Below are 14,822 nucleotides of genomic sequence, written 5' to 3'. Positions count from 1 at the left end.
CTCAGAAATCGCGGGATGAAAATCTTCGTGTGGGGGGCGGTGTCACGTGATCCCACTGTCGACATACGAACGACTGCAGCGCCGGCACTTCCAGCGGTGACTGTCCTGACCAACAGGGAAGCAGTGGTGAAATTTCAAGTGGCAGCAGCAGCAGCAGTGCCGCATTACGCTGCCTGGCGAGTGGTGGAAACAGTTTTTAGTAGGTCACTCTTTCATTTCACGTCAGCAAGTTCTCCGCTCATGTTGAGGCACATCTGCCTAGCTTGTGGTGATGTGAGTGCACATATGAGTGCAGGCTAGAACGTCTGAGCGCGTGCGCCTCTTAAGAAGTCAAATTGCTACGGAAAAAAAAAGAACTTGGCCAGATGCAAATGTTGATTAGGCGCGTGCCTTTCATTGCTCACGAAATCATGCCATTTCCTTCGTGTCCCTATAGGACGGTCTCAGCATAATTCAGCAGTACAATCAAATTGCCGTAGTGCCTCCTGGTGAGCGCTCTTCCTATGGCTATGCGTGCACTTTTTATTAGACTTGGTTCATGCCATGTTCGTGTTAAGCACTGCGATCAAATTGATTATTTAATATATTGCTGTAATTACATGCAATTATATGCAGAAAGTTTGGTTGGCAGAACTGGGTCCAGTTGTAGGCATATGATGTGCAATGTAAGGAAATTAAAGTTAAATGTAGCGGTGACCGAACAACTGCGCAAAGCATGTCTTTTGGGGTTCGGCCAGAGTTCGCCCACGGCGCTCCATAGTGGCAGTTTGGCACTGGCCACAGCGCTAACGAGATTGAACTCATTATTTCTGCAGATGGCGGCGCCCGCATTCGCTGGCCGAGCGTAACACGCTACCGTCCTGTTCCGCACCATCGTATGCAATGTTGCTGCTCATCTCGAAGGGTTGCAACTTTGTATGCTAAGGGTGGGCGGAAGATTCGAGGCCGATGAATACCGCTCAACCGGTATCCAGACGGCGATCATGAAGGTTACATTGTCTCCTATTGTCTTCGTTTATGCGTTGAGCTTACGGATTTCCGGCAATTTCCGCATAAATGTCGAAATATAAGTAGGAATTTTATTCTGGTGGAGTAGCCATAAAGTAAGACCGCAAAGTCCAACGTATGACTTTTGAAATGCTGAGTTTGACAACTAAATGCTCTGATTTAAGGGCCCAAAGCCCAATGACGAGCCCATTATAGCATCCTTCATATTCTGGAGGGAGGTTGCAATTGTGGACAGTTCGGCAATTACCAACTACCCGCCGAGGTTGCTCAGTAGCTATGCTGCTAAGCACGAGGTCGTGGTGTAGAATCACGGCCACGGCGGCCGCATTTCGATGGGGACGAAATGCGAAAACACCCATGTACTTGGATTTAGGGGCACGTTAAAAAACCTCAGGTGGTCCAAATTCCCAGAGTCCCCCATTACAGCGTGCCTCACAATCACAACGTAGTTTTGGCACGTAAAACTCCGTAATTTAATTTATTTTATTTATCAATTAACTGATTGCCCTAGTACTTATTCTTAACGAATTATTATTTCATGGTTTTCTTCGTAACAATACACTCACCATCGCGAGAATCAAATATCCACATCTTTTAATTTTCACTAATGAGAAATTGCATCGGGGCTGCGTGGCAATAAACTTGTTTCTCAAATTCAACATATCTTATTAAAATCGGTCTTGCGGTTGTCTCATAAAAGAATTTTTCCGTTTTGTATTTATTTGAATAGGTAAATTGGAGTCATCTCAGAGCAAAAGCTGCCTGCTACTGTCAAGCGTACACAATTGCCTACAGGATGACTAACCTAGCACAGCAAAAAAAAAAAAGCTTTTACTCAACGTATGCTGTAGTTCCGATATAACTGTGCGGTCGACTTCTAGCTGGAAGCCTGATACCAGATTACTTTAGCACTGATGGGCGTCTTCACAGGCGACGCAAGTCAAATTACAAGTGTCGGTGTGCGACTATTGTGGTAAAGTGTTTCTACATTCCTTCTCCATACGGTAATACGACCGAACTTGAATTGCTTGCAGCAACGCTTTGTCATTATACCTTACTTTTTCTTTAATTTGTTTGTCATTTTACAGAACACCTCGGTCTGCATAACGTCTGCTGAAACGTCTATGCTTCTGGCACACGTTTCGTTGCGTTGTAATTATTTTGCCCAATTTTCTCCGCCCATTCCGAATATTCCACAATATTTTGCATAAATGGCTTTCAAAAAATAAAGAAAGAAAAGTATGCCACCCCTTCTCATAGTCCATTCCAGACCTTCCAGGTCTTTTGCTATGCAGGTAAATAAATGAAAGATATGCGAACAAATAGGTAAGCAAACAACGATATAAATATATATACACAGGCACACACGTAACTTTGGTGCTTCAATCGCTTACACGTATTTAGATTTTCTACGGAAAGCACCCTAATTACTGCTTCCTTTCAATGTGAGGAAGTTTGTAATGCATAACTTTTACGTTTTTAACGTTTTACGTTTTACGTTTTTTACGTTTTACGACGCGGACACAGCGCTGTGTCCGCGACGTACTTCTATCTTTCGTCACTTTTCGTGCGCTAAAAGCGTAAAAGTTATGGAATACCAACATGGCCAAACTTACGCTCTTTGTAATGCACAGCCAGCCTACTTACTGTACGTGTAAATTTCATGTCCAAACAAAAGACAAGTACTTGGAGCCTTGAAAAGCTAAAGCTCCTCATGTGTAATGAAGCTCAAGGTATCAGCTCTTTGTTCTCGGGATCATTTTACCGGGGTATTCCGGCAGGTTTCACTTATTCATAAGAAAATCAAACAAGGCCGCATAACCGAAAATAAGGACGATATATTATACCGACCATGGGAACGTAGCATGACAGGACCGCGGCAGGAAGAAAAGAAAAGCAGTTCATACATGCGGCTAAAACTTTTTCGAACGAATCGCCCGAGCACCTGACCTGCGCTTTGTCGGCGCGGATGCAGTAGGTTCACCGTTTGACGCTCTCACCTGAAAAAGGAGCGAAGAAAAAAAAGAAAAAATAAGAAAAAGATTCGAAGGTGTATTCAGAAGTGCGGAGTGAAGATAGTGTGGCCAAAGGTAAAAAGGTTTTATCCACGATGATGAATGCGATGGAAGCGTCAGCTCTGGCAAAAAGGCATTCAATCTCGTTAGGGCTGCCTCCTCAACAAAAGAACAAAAGCCGAATTCACAAAACCTTTTCTTTCGTAAGGGCTCTTTGTCACTGGTTGTTGTTGTTAAAAACTTTATTCTTTTGTTTTGTCACTGGGTGGCTGCCTTCACTAATAATACGTCCAGCATCAGTATTGGTTGAAGCTTTCTATTAAAAAATGACAGATTGGTTTTTAACTGAATTAGCTGGCTCAGAGCCGAAGCACATTTCATTATTTATTCATTATTTATTAATTAGTTCATTCATTTTATTCGTTGATTCAATCATAGCTCAAGGGTAAAGGCGGGACGTTACATGAGGGATCGGTATTCATCTGAGCTAGCGGGCTCACAGCTAAAGCAAGTTCATTCATTCATTCATTCATTCATTCATTCATTCATTCATTCATTCATTCATTCATTCATTCATTCATTCATTCATTCATTCACTTCATTTCATTTCATTTCATTCTTTCATTCAATCATACATCACGAGTACCGGCGGAACGTTACATGAGGATGATGAACATATTAGATGATGACTCCTGGTAGCCGTTTTAACTTGGTACCATCCGTAAATACGGTACCAACATGGGAGGGAAGGTCGTTCGAGTGTTGCGCCATATGTGAGGAATAAGTACTTCAGGAAGGTCTTGGTATGGGTTCTTTCAGGGTATAATGCGTTAGGATGGCCATGGCGAGTCATCAGAGGTGGGTACAGAAAGGAAAGGCAACAGGAAGAAATACTTTATTCTCTTCTGAGTGTCATCCGTGCTCTGTATTCGATTTTGATTTAGTTTTGGGGTTGTACGCACGAAACAATGAAGGGGCTTCCGTAGAGTGTTGGGTTTCGGAACAATTTCGACAACTGTGGAACGAAAAGAATGACAGGCGAAATGTTAGAAGACTGGATGACAGCGGTGTCAATAAAAGAGCACGTGAGCGGCCAACACACCAGTCGCGATCGACCCTGCAGTCCCTAGTGTATCGTGTACTTACGCTCCTTTGATACCTCGAACTGTATACATTTATTACGGCAAACATTGCCACGTTACCTGTGTTGGTGTTTTCCATACTCTGCAGTAAATTTTCAGTAGTGAATAGCTTGGCAAAGAAGTTACTAAATAATAAATTAGAGTCCTAATTATCTTACAACTCTAGCAGGACTTGTTTCCTTGGGTTTTTTTTCTGTGCAAATGTATTTTCCATGGCCAGAAATAAAGGTGAAGTTGTAACTTTTGTAGACGTCATAAGGTGTTTGGCAATTATTGGACTAAGAGGGGGGGGGAGAGAAATGGTATTTGGCAGGTGTACCTGACGCATACAATAATGAATGTCGGGTTAGAATTCGATACAGTTAAGCTATAGCTGCGCCGTTGCTATTGCCCTCGGAGTATATGCCATGGGCTTCAGGAAAACACACCTTTGTGCGAGTTAGTCTGACGCTGGAAACACGATGGCTTAAGCGAGCTTTCATTTGTCTTCATTTCTGTGGCCGCGCCACATAAGTGTTCTTTCCCGGACGGGATTAGGTCACAGAAATGAAATCTAGTGTCAGGTTTTCTATACTCTTTCGCGATAATAGTGTCGGGTCGGCTTCTTTTTGTTATTGCAGAAAATATTTGTGCTCCACATATCTTTTTTTCTTAAGGAGCTTCTTCAACTATAAATATGCATCTTATTCTGTCTTCTTCAGGTTCTATATACGCTGTATACTCATTTCACGACATTTATTCCTTTGTTTGATTGACCACTTACTTGCCTATTGCTTCTCCCTTGCTATCGTAGGTTTCGTTCTATAACTCGATTTATATGTTCTGCTCCCCATTACGGCTGGGTTCTGAGCACCTAACCACCGCATTGCTTTGGACCAGATTGCTAAGCACCAACTCCCTCCCATTTTTTACTTGGCGTAAACCGTGCCTCCTTATATCGTGTTTATAACGGGAGCAGGTTAGGTCCAGAGTTACGCTTTTCTTCTTTCTTGCGACGTGGTTGCATGATAAATCCAGCGACGAGACCAGATGCCTTTCACTGCTTCGCTGGCACGTAGCAGCTGAGGTCCGGCTCGTCTTCTAAAGCAAGTACAAAAGTGAGCAGCACAGGTGTGTGGCGATTCCTCTTCGGTAGCGGCCAAACTTGGTAGGGGCCCTCTTGAAAAGGGCAAAGAAATAGGTCACGCACTGAGAAAAAAAAAACGAAGTGCGGTGATCCAGGGTGCGTGGAACGGGATGCTCTTCGTCTGCTTTCGAGAATAATGGGCGACGTGACACGTGATCCCAAGGGCTCTCCAAGCGCGTTGCCTTTCTCCTTGCTCGAGGCCTGGTCCTTTGAATAACGACGTCCTTCTGGTTTCAAATGAAATGCGCTCTTCAAAAAGCGCACGCGTTGCTTTATAAGGGCGTCGCTGTGTAATCAGCGTAAAGAGCCCCGGAGCTGTATTCGTGATCAGCGCAATAAAAGACGGTGTAGTTATCACTGCAGCAGGAGCTGAGATATAGAAAGAAGCTGCTTAAAGCCATACTCCAGGCGATATTTTCTACCTGCCAAAGAGCTAGCCCATCCTACGAGAACAGAGGGCGTCGTATCGGCGACCAGCGCTGATAAACCGGATCTATATCGCTAAACAGAGAAAACGAAAGCGGGGTGTTCAATACCGAAATGTTCCAGTCTAGGGGAGCCCGATGCCATGCTCCTTCCCCATGCCTCGAAGCCAGAGTTGCCCTTTTGTAGCTTTGACGCACCTCATGTACATTTGTTTAGAATTTCCTCATGGTATCCAATCTCGTGGTGAGACTAGCAAACATTATGACTCTCATATTTTGTCTTAATTTCTTCGGCCCCCGAGCGGACATGTACAGTCCTCGTGACGTCTTCCCGGGCCGAGCAGCGCGTGAAAGAATACATACTGCTATCATAAAGCTTTCATAAAGTTCTGTTTCGCTTTGATCGTTTTCGTTTGAACGAAATTACAAGAAAAAACAATATGTTGATGTTGCTTACATAATTGAATTCAGCATCGGAACAGAGAAATTGCAGGGCGCGCTATCTATTGCCCGAAACGTGAACTGAAACTTAAAATTTGTTCACCCATGAACTAGGCAGCGTAAACATTCGTAGTACTCACCAGGGTTCGAGGCAATGTGTGCATCTCTTGCAGTGACTGCACTAACAAAAGCCCTTCCCGCGACTCGATTTTGTATTTAAAGGGACACTACAGTCAAAAATGATTTCTTCTGCATCGGTAAATTAACTTTTTACGACTCCAAAAATTGCACTCTTACAACTATAACACGTTTGGTAAGCCGGGCAAATCGCAAGAATGAAATACGAGTGGCAACGCCTACTTGAGTTCCCGCACCTGGGGGCTGTGACGCCTTGAATTTTGATGGCGTCTTCTAGCGCCTTCTAATTATATATAGCGGTAACTATTGACTACATTGTGTTGTAAAGGAACCAAATATTAAACATGGCAAGATTCGGGAACCTTTACTCAGCCAACGCGGCCCAAATGCGACAACATCCTTTGGAATCCCAGACGTCACGCTGACGTACCGGTGCTGGGGCATCGGCGCGAAATTCAAATACTGACACTTGGACCTTCATTTTCTCATATACTAACCGAACTATTTTTTTGAAATGACTGCCTGTAGGGTTCTCAAACAATGATTCATTAGTCTAAACTGATTTATTGTTTCGCTTTACTGTCCCTTTAAGCAAAGGTCCAGTGGTACTGGAGCCAAAGCAAATGACTATACATTCCTTTGCGCTGCGTTCTTTGTCGCAGGCCTCCAGCAATAATTCGAAGCCCATATGCGTCACGTAACATGATTCCTTGTTACTACCAAGTTAAACAAGTTTGCGACAAACAAGTGAGCCATATGTTTGTTCTTCGAACACACCGGCAACATTCGCTAGAGAACACTTTGCTGCAGGGAAGCCTGTGTCGTATAATGATCTCCAAAGCGCCCAGTGTAACGTGCGCGAATGATCGATGGGCTGGAAGTACGCCGCCTGGGTTGCTAAGAGAGTTAATTGCTGGGCGCGCTCACGGTGAGACACTCTCGCAAGCCATAATGCTAGAAATCGTGATATCGTGAGGAATCTAGTGTGTTGGAGGAGATACTCACTGCTTCGAAACCGCTTGAAACTGGCGGCAGATTCATTGTATCTGCTGGCAGTGAGCGTATAGTGCCAAGAGTTTTAAAGTGAATGCACTCTAATGGTAGCGATGCTGTACCTTCAGGCAAATCCATAAAGAGGGCAATAAGAGCCGTAGCCGGGAAATAAAGGCATTATAGAAGAAAGATAGACCTCTCCGACGTCCCGAGCCACCCTGACGGTTATGAAATCGAAATTCTTGCGATGACGAATGCAATGACGTGGATGACCATCCCACGTTGTCAATATCTGTGCTGCGCCGCTTTGTGGAGAAAGAAAAGAACGGGAAAAAAAAAGACATGTGGCCCATTAGAACCAACCATTAGACCCACGCTCATCTAACCAGCGGTGTTGCTCTCCCTTTGTGAAACATCCACAACCGGGACTACATGCGCATGCCAAATTTCCAAACCTATCCTCCTGTCTTCGATTTCGCGGCCTTACATTGAAGATAGCCATTCGACCAGAAGAAATTCTTTGACATTTATAAACGTGCTTTTACGAACTGCTTAAAGCATGGTCTCTTCGTTGTCTAAAACGCGCCAAGTATTACAATCTAAGCAGTAAATTCTTCTCATATCTCTGATTGCTGCGCAAGAGTGATTTTAATTTCTCGTATTTTCCTTTTCCTTCAAACTCCAGGAAAATTTTGGGGCATGATTCTACCCCGAGAACCATTGCGGATAACCTAGTATGCGAGGCGAGGCGGGTAGAAATTGCCCGGGCTTTGAAATTATCGCTGTATAGAAATGTTCAAATATGCTAATATAATAAACACGATGCAAGAAAAGCTTTGGAGCATGTGCCACCATGTCGTTTCAATGGTTATGATAACACAATCATCATTGTCATCATAACCTTCGCTGTCGTCGTCATTATCATGATTGTCAACAAGCTTTTTGTAATATTTCCGCGATAATACGCAGGGATTGAGAACTAGGAGTATAAAAGACATTGAGTCTTAAGCCGATCAGATACTGTACACGCGTACAGATTCTCAAAAGCTCCTTAACCCTATCGAGATTTTTTATTGCGATAGCAATGATATGAACACTCCAGACGCATTTCTGCCGACGGCGTCGGCGTCGCCGTGAGTTTCCGTTTAATGTCCAAATGCGATAAAATCATCGTCACGCACCGTATGCCGTATGCGCGAGTGAAAGCGTGCGAGTGTGAGCCGGCGAACGCGGTTCAGTGTCACGTACGTGAGCGAGGAACGCGGGCCAGAAGCGTGCCCTCTTCGGTCGCGCGCGATACAGGGCCGTCAGGTGAGGGAGGAGGGCCGTACCTCTCCGGCGGCTGCTCGGGTGCGTCGACATCCTCCTCGCCCACCGATCCATACAGAGCGCAGACAACCGCGGCGTCTGCTACGGTGTTAGCACGCGATTAGTGGACGCCGTAGTAGACGCCTTTGGCGGACGCCGAAAAAAAAAACTGGAGGACGCTTAAGCTTCGCCTTCAAGAGTGAAACGCCACAGCGTTCCCGTCGACCCGCCAAGGGATGTAAGACAATGGACATCGGCGCAGCGACTACGCGCCCTGCATCGGACGCGGTGAGCGTCGAGCAACGCAGCGTTCGGCGCGGCAACGAAATGTGCGCCTGAGCAAGCGACGCACGCCTGAGCCTTAGAAGAGCTCGTTTCTAAGGCAACACCGCATTCACTAGAGGCGCATTTGTACCGCTTTGAAGCATGGAACTCGTGGCTCAGTGGTAGCGTCTCCGTCTCACACTCCAGAGACCCTGGTTCGATTCCCACCCAGCCCATCTTGCAAGTTGTTTTTTATTCATGAAGGGCCTGCTGGGATTTATCGCTCACGGCCAACGCCGCCGACACCGCCGCCGACGCCGACGACACCGGCTTTTCTGCGACACGAACTCCTTAACGCTGTCGCGTTAAAACGTTGGCGCGCTCGTGTGTCTTGAAAGCGATCTGCGACCTGTCAAAGGTGAGCGTCCGCGCGGGCCTCATCTTCAAAGCGATCTGTCATGTTTTCAAAGTGCGCTTAGTGCCGGTAGCTTCGTATGCGCGGCGTTTTCGACGTTTCGTTCGCGTAGAAGCGGGAGATTCACGAAGGGCAGTTCGCTTGCTGCTGCCGCGATTCCTCACTCCCACAATTTGACAGCGAGTTGCCGCGTTTATCGAGCGAGATGTGTTCATGTTTATCTGTGCGCACGTGACACCGTGCTTTTCAATTTAGTTAGAACACGTTGGCGGGCTACTTGGTTCCAATCTATGATAGGATGTGTAAGCGCGACTGAACAAAGGCGTAGAAAGAAGCAGGCACAGAAAGATAGCGTTTTTTGTGTGTCTGTTTCTTCCGGCGTCCTCGTTCGGTCACGCTTACACATTTTAGCATTGTTTTGTAGTCAGTAAGCGATTGTTTACAAGCTCAGTCAGCCTCTAAAACTACCATCTTTACTTCGCACAGCCATCCACTAATTTGTTATCGCAATCGGTGCTTCGCCTAAACTGCGACTTTTTTTCACGAAACTATCTGTTCTGAAACATAGCTGAGTGAGCGAAAAGCGTGAACGAACACACTCAGAGAAGCGAGGACAGATAGGCCTTTTGTTCTCATTTTCGTATTTATGCTCCTTGGCGCCGGTCGTCCCTACGTAGTCTCGCAACAATTTTCCCTCACTAAAGAGCAGAACACAAGTTTCCTGTTGAGCTTACACAGCGTTAAATAAAGTTCCCTTATATCACTTCCGGAACGTCAATCTTAGCTTTTGTAAGGATTTGCCGAGGGTGTCCGCTCTCTTTGCCCCAACCGCCGAGCCTTGCTTCTCCTCGCCCCACCACCCACGGAAACGCACAACGCACCTTTGAGAGGCCTGTCTCCGAGCGAGTGCCTCGGCACATGATTTCGCCATCTCGCTCTTGCAGAAACCACGTGGTTTGCCCATTTCCTGAGACTTGCCCATTGCGAACTCGAGCGTCGGCCTCGACAATCGTCTTTCGCGCGCCTTCGGACACCGGAACAAAACGAAAGACGAGGCTCTTCGTGCCAGCAGCCACCGCCCCGTTCAGGCGGGGGAAACGACCTTCTCTCTACGCTCGATTTGCGCTCACATTGAGAGGACGTGACAGGGAACGGGATTCGCGCGCTGTCTGGGAATGTCGCCGGCTGAGCACCGGCTGGTTGATTGCGCAAAGGTTGCAAGCAGAGTTGCGCGGTTTGTGTGTGTGTGTGTAGCTGTAGCTGCATTGGTGTATGCATTTGCCCGAGTGAAAGAGGCATGCGTCTCGCCGATTTCTACAGGAAGCGAGGTATAATGACGTTTCCTGATTTATTTTGATTGTTTTGTTGTCACTGCTGCAATTTCGGCTGCTTTTGTTTGGTTTCAGTTCCGTACGAGGCTCTTACTTCCAGCACGAATTTCATCAATATACTTCTTTTGTTGTTCCAACGTCGCCGTTTGTGATTGCTGCCATCATGATGTTCGAGAACCTGCTGATACACCCTTCGCAACGAGCTCATTTTCTCGACACTATTGCATTTCAATGCCGCTGCGTCTTAGAGGCGATATCCCACAGAACGCGACTTCAAGCAAACTGAAAACGTTTTGTGAATATTGATTCGGGTTAAACGATTCAACAAGTGCACTTTATCAGAATTTTATATCTGCCATTGGAGCGCGTGTGTGCCATCACAAACTTCGCGGTGAACATTTTTTTTTGCTCTTTCACATCCAATCTGTTAAGGTGAGTTGTGCATTGCTTTTTCGTACAGCGACGTGGAACCGCATGGACGTCACCAAATCTAAATGTGACGCATCTTGTGTCATAGCCACGAATTTGCTCTGTAACGTAATCGGCAGTGTCGGTAAGACAAACAATTTTCTTGCGTACGTCTCACTCAAATACGAGGGAAATTCCCAAAGTAAGTTTCGTCATTTATTTTCACCCCGAAACTTTATTGCAAAAAGAAAGTACACCATGGCATCAGGAACTACTTGCACTACTTTTTCGCATAGTCGCCACCGACGTTGAGACATTTTTCGTAGTAGCAATCAGGTTGAAGAAATCACTCTGATAAAACTCGGTGCCCCCCTGCCATGGAAGGAGTTGTCGCCCAGCCTGCTCCACCTCAGCAGTGCTTTCGAAGTGACGTCCCGATAGGGCGCCTTTAAATGCCGGGAACAGGTGCTCATTCATACCGGATAACAGCACGCACTTCCATAAGCGACCACGTGGTCAGCACACGTCCGTCTTCCACCGTGGTTTGTACTCGAATAACCTCGAGCACGCAGGTCTGCTGCTACTCTCTCTTCTTCGGCGCTCTACGCATGCGTCCTTCCTCCTCCGCTGAAGCTCCTTCCGTCGTCGAACCAGCAACGGGCGTGGATTCTTATTACGATTGCTTGTTTTGCCTGGTGTACGTGCCACCTTCTCTTCAAAAAAAAAAAAAAAGAACAACGGAACTTACTTTCGGCACGTCCCTTGTAGAAAACACAATATATGCACGTCTGTTTCAATTCTAATTTTATTCCTTTACTTTTGAACCCCTAATTCTTGTTTTCTCACGTAGCGTTCTACCGGCTCCGTGTTCGAGGTCAGCTGGGGGCTTGTATGACCTCGGCGTTGAGAGCTGATGCCACGGTGATGCGTCGAAGTCTGCGCGGGAACCGTCACCGGTTACGACCGTGCTCGAACACTGCAGCAGTTGCTGGGCGCTGCGTTCGAGCGAGGACGTGAACCGCCGAACAGAACCCTGGTATCGCATTTTCCGGATTATAAGTTTCGCAACACCCTCCCCGACTACCCTCACATCCACACCCAGTTTTCGCATGTTTCGAAAAAAACAAAACAAAACAATGTGTATAAGTCGCACTGGGGCATCAGACCTACCCATTTTATGTATTCGTGGCTCCAAAAAAAAAAAGTCTCACTCTAAAGAGTCGCAATAATTTAATTAACCCCACAAAGCCCAACGTATAATTTTTTATATGCAGGATTTGATGCATGAAAAACCTCATTTTGTGCTGTAAACGTGATGTACCGCCCATACTAGCCTTTTTGATACTCTGGAAGAAGTGTTCAGTTGCGAATAGCTCAGCAAATGAATTACTATCGAAGTAATTATCGTACTAATTCATTTTACTAAAATAAAGTTTCGGCGTTTTCTTTATAAGAATATATTGACACGTGTACTTATCTTTATCGGGCAACCACGTTTCGCCGCTTAACAACTGTAATCGCACAGCGAGGGACACGCCTGCATGTATCCGACGTTTCTGGAAAGTTATCGACGCTTCTATCCGCGTGTCTGTTGTCGCCGAACCTTGTGTTATCAGATTTCATCGCGTGACACGAATGGTGTAGAACTTTGTGGAAGACACGCGGGTCCCATCAGTTAATCTGGAACATTCGACGACTGATCTATAAAAGCCGACGCGCTTGACCCGCTGATCAGATTTTCGACGATCGCCGACTGTGTTCGCCGCTTTCGTTGTGCTATAAGTGTAGCATGTTTTGTGGGCACAGGTTCGCCCAATAAAAGATAGTTTTGTATTCCACCGTACTGCTTCTTTCTTCGCCGTCACTACCACGTGACAATATACTTTTTGACCAGAAATACCTGTAAGCAAGTTTCTTTTTTATTTCCTTTCACGTGGAAAGGTGTTCGAGCGTTGCGGGTTTAAACTTCGAGTTATTACGCGTCCAAACCGTGACCGGATTGCGAGGCCTGCAGCAGCAGGGAAATCCGTATTAATTGCGGCCACCCGGTGCTCTTTACGTTTCACCCCATAAATGGTACCCTGAGGTTGTTTTCTTTTTTTTTTTTTTTTTTTGCAGTCCACCTCCTTTGGAATGAGACGCCCAGTACCAGCATCAAGCCCGCCACATCGACTGAGCTGCGGCGGTGGGTGTTGCACTATAATTTATTACTCTATCTTTTAAATGAGAGATACCTTCAAGTTCAGTTTCGCTACGTTATTTCAAGGAACACTCATCATAAAGTACCTATGTCGTCTCGAAAATATTTCACCCCGTGATGTTTCTTGTCGTGCCCTGCGCCCCAGTGACCACTTCGTTCTTGCTGAAGCGCTAAATCAATTTGAGAAAGGTTTCAAAAAATTTATTGTTACAGTCGCGGGCAAAGCTCAACGTATTTTGCTTAAGCATTTCTTTGAGTAATTTCCCAATTGTGTTCTTCGAAGCGTTTTTTCCTTTGTGGGTAAGAAATATGTGTCCATGAATATGAAAATAGATCAGCGCCTAGGCTCAGTGACCAGCTCACAAACTAGCGTCATCGTGTGCGAATCGTTGATGAATTTAGCAGGTGGGATATGACACTTAATATAAGGGGCACATAGACAAACTGCCAAAGAATAAGAAGAAATTAAACCACGAAATTAGAAAAAAAGTTTCGGATCCAGGCAAGCGTTAAGACATCCGGCGCAATGGTGACCGACATACGTAAAGAAGTAGAAGCAATACACACTGGAAAAAAACATGTGATAAAGAGATCTATATATAAAATGAATACGTAAGTGAAAATGAGAACATTAAACTGCAAAACCAACAAAAAAGAAGAATCTTTAGGTGATTATAAATTAGCATATGGGACTGTCCATTAAGAAACGAAGAAAAGCTTTCCGCGCTTCGGTTCCCCTTGCGCGTTATTACGATGTTCTTAGTGTTTGCACCCCAGTGGTCGTGCGTCTCCACGCGATCTGGCTAATTGCGCTCCCCTTACTTTTCTAGAAGTCGCTCACTTAGGTTCACGTTTGTAGCATATTTCCGTTTTCCGAGTGACATGACCTCAGACACTAGTTCTTCTATTTCAACATTCTTTAGCAGCGCGACCTGCAGTGACCGGCCCTGCACTGTGCGTGACCTGTACTGTGAGTGTTCTGAGTTATTCTTCGAGATTTGTCATCCTGCTCTTTCTTTCCTCTTTCCTCCCCTTTTTCCTATCTTACATTTCTACGTTTCCGTTTCCTCCTTAGGCTGCTCTTCTCTTTCCCTTTGTTTTCAAGTGTATATGTTGTTTCAAAATAATAATAATAATAATAATAATAATAATAATAATATTTATTGTTGCCATCTTACAATAATCGTACATCAGAAGGCAGGCCCGTCAAAGCCAACGAAGTGGCTTGCGTGACTTGGCCCGGCATGTCGGCAAACAAAGTCAAAATGGCAACATGTATAGAAATGACAAGCTCCTGAAGTTCATCACACAAAATGAAACAGAAAATCAGCTGAAATCAGTGACAAAAGAAATACAAGAAAAGAGAAATGCAGTATTATACATATCTTACAGTGCCTTCAACATTTTTTTCAAGTTTCGTTTCGAAGTTGCAGTAAATATATGATCAGGAAGATCATTGAATATTCTTGGGACATAAGCATACCTACTAGCCTTACCAAATCTTGTGTTGCAGTGCGGTACTACAAAACGCAATGTTTTCCGCAGTGCACGGGGAGCAACATATTCTTGTTTGAAATCAGGGTTCCAAAATAATAATAATAATAATAA

At 45.3% G+C, this 14,822-nt stretch overlaps 1 protein-coding gene across 1 annotated transcript in view; it reads left to right on the top strand.

Moving 5' to 3' along the window:
• The window catches only part of LOC135908294 (uncharacterized), a 53,255-nt gene extending 39,075 nt beyond the window's left edge, over positions 1-14,180 (top strand). The window contains exons 3-5 of the transcript XR_011515378.1: positions 11,865-12,050; positions 13,133-13,199; positions 14,138-14,180. The gene's annotated coding sequence lies outside the window, so the exon portion shown is untranslated. The remainder of the gene's footprint in view (positions 1-11,864; positions 12,051-13,132; positions 13,200-14,137) is intronic.
• The last annotated feature ends 642 nt before the right edge of the window (positions 14,181-14,822 follow it).

Source organism: Dermacentor albipictus, chromosome 6 (genome assembly GCF_038994185.2).
Source record: "Dermacentor albipictus isolate Rhodes 1998 colony chromosome 6, USDA_Dalb.pri_finalv2, whole genome shotgun sequence".
NCBI lineage: Eukaryota > Metazoa > Arthropoda > Arachnida > Ixodida > Ixodidae > Dermacentor > Dermacentor albipictus.
The sequence above is the reverse complement of the archived record's forward strand: the minus strand, read 5'-3'. Positions and strand labels throughout refer to the sequence as shown.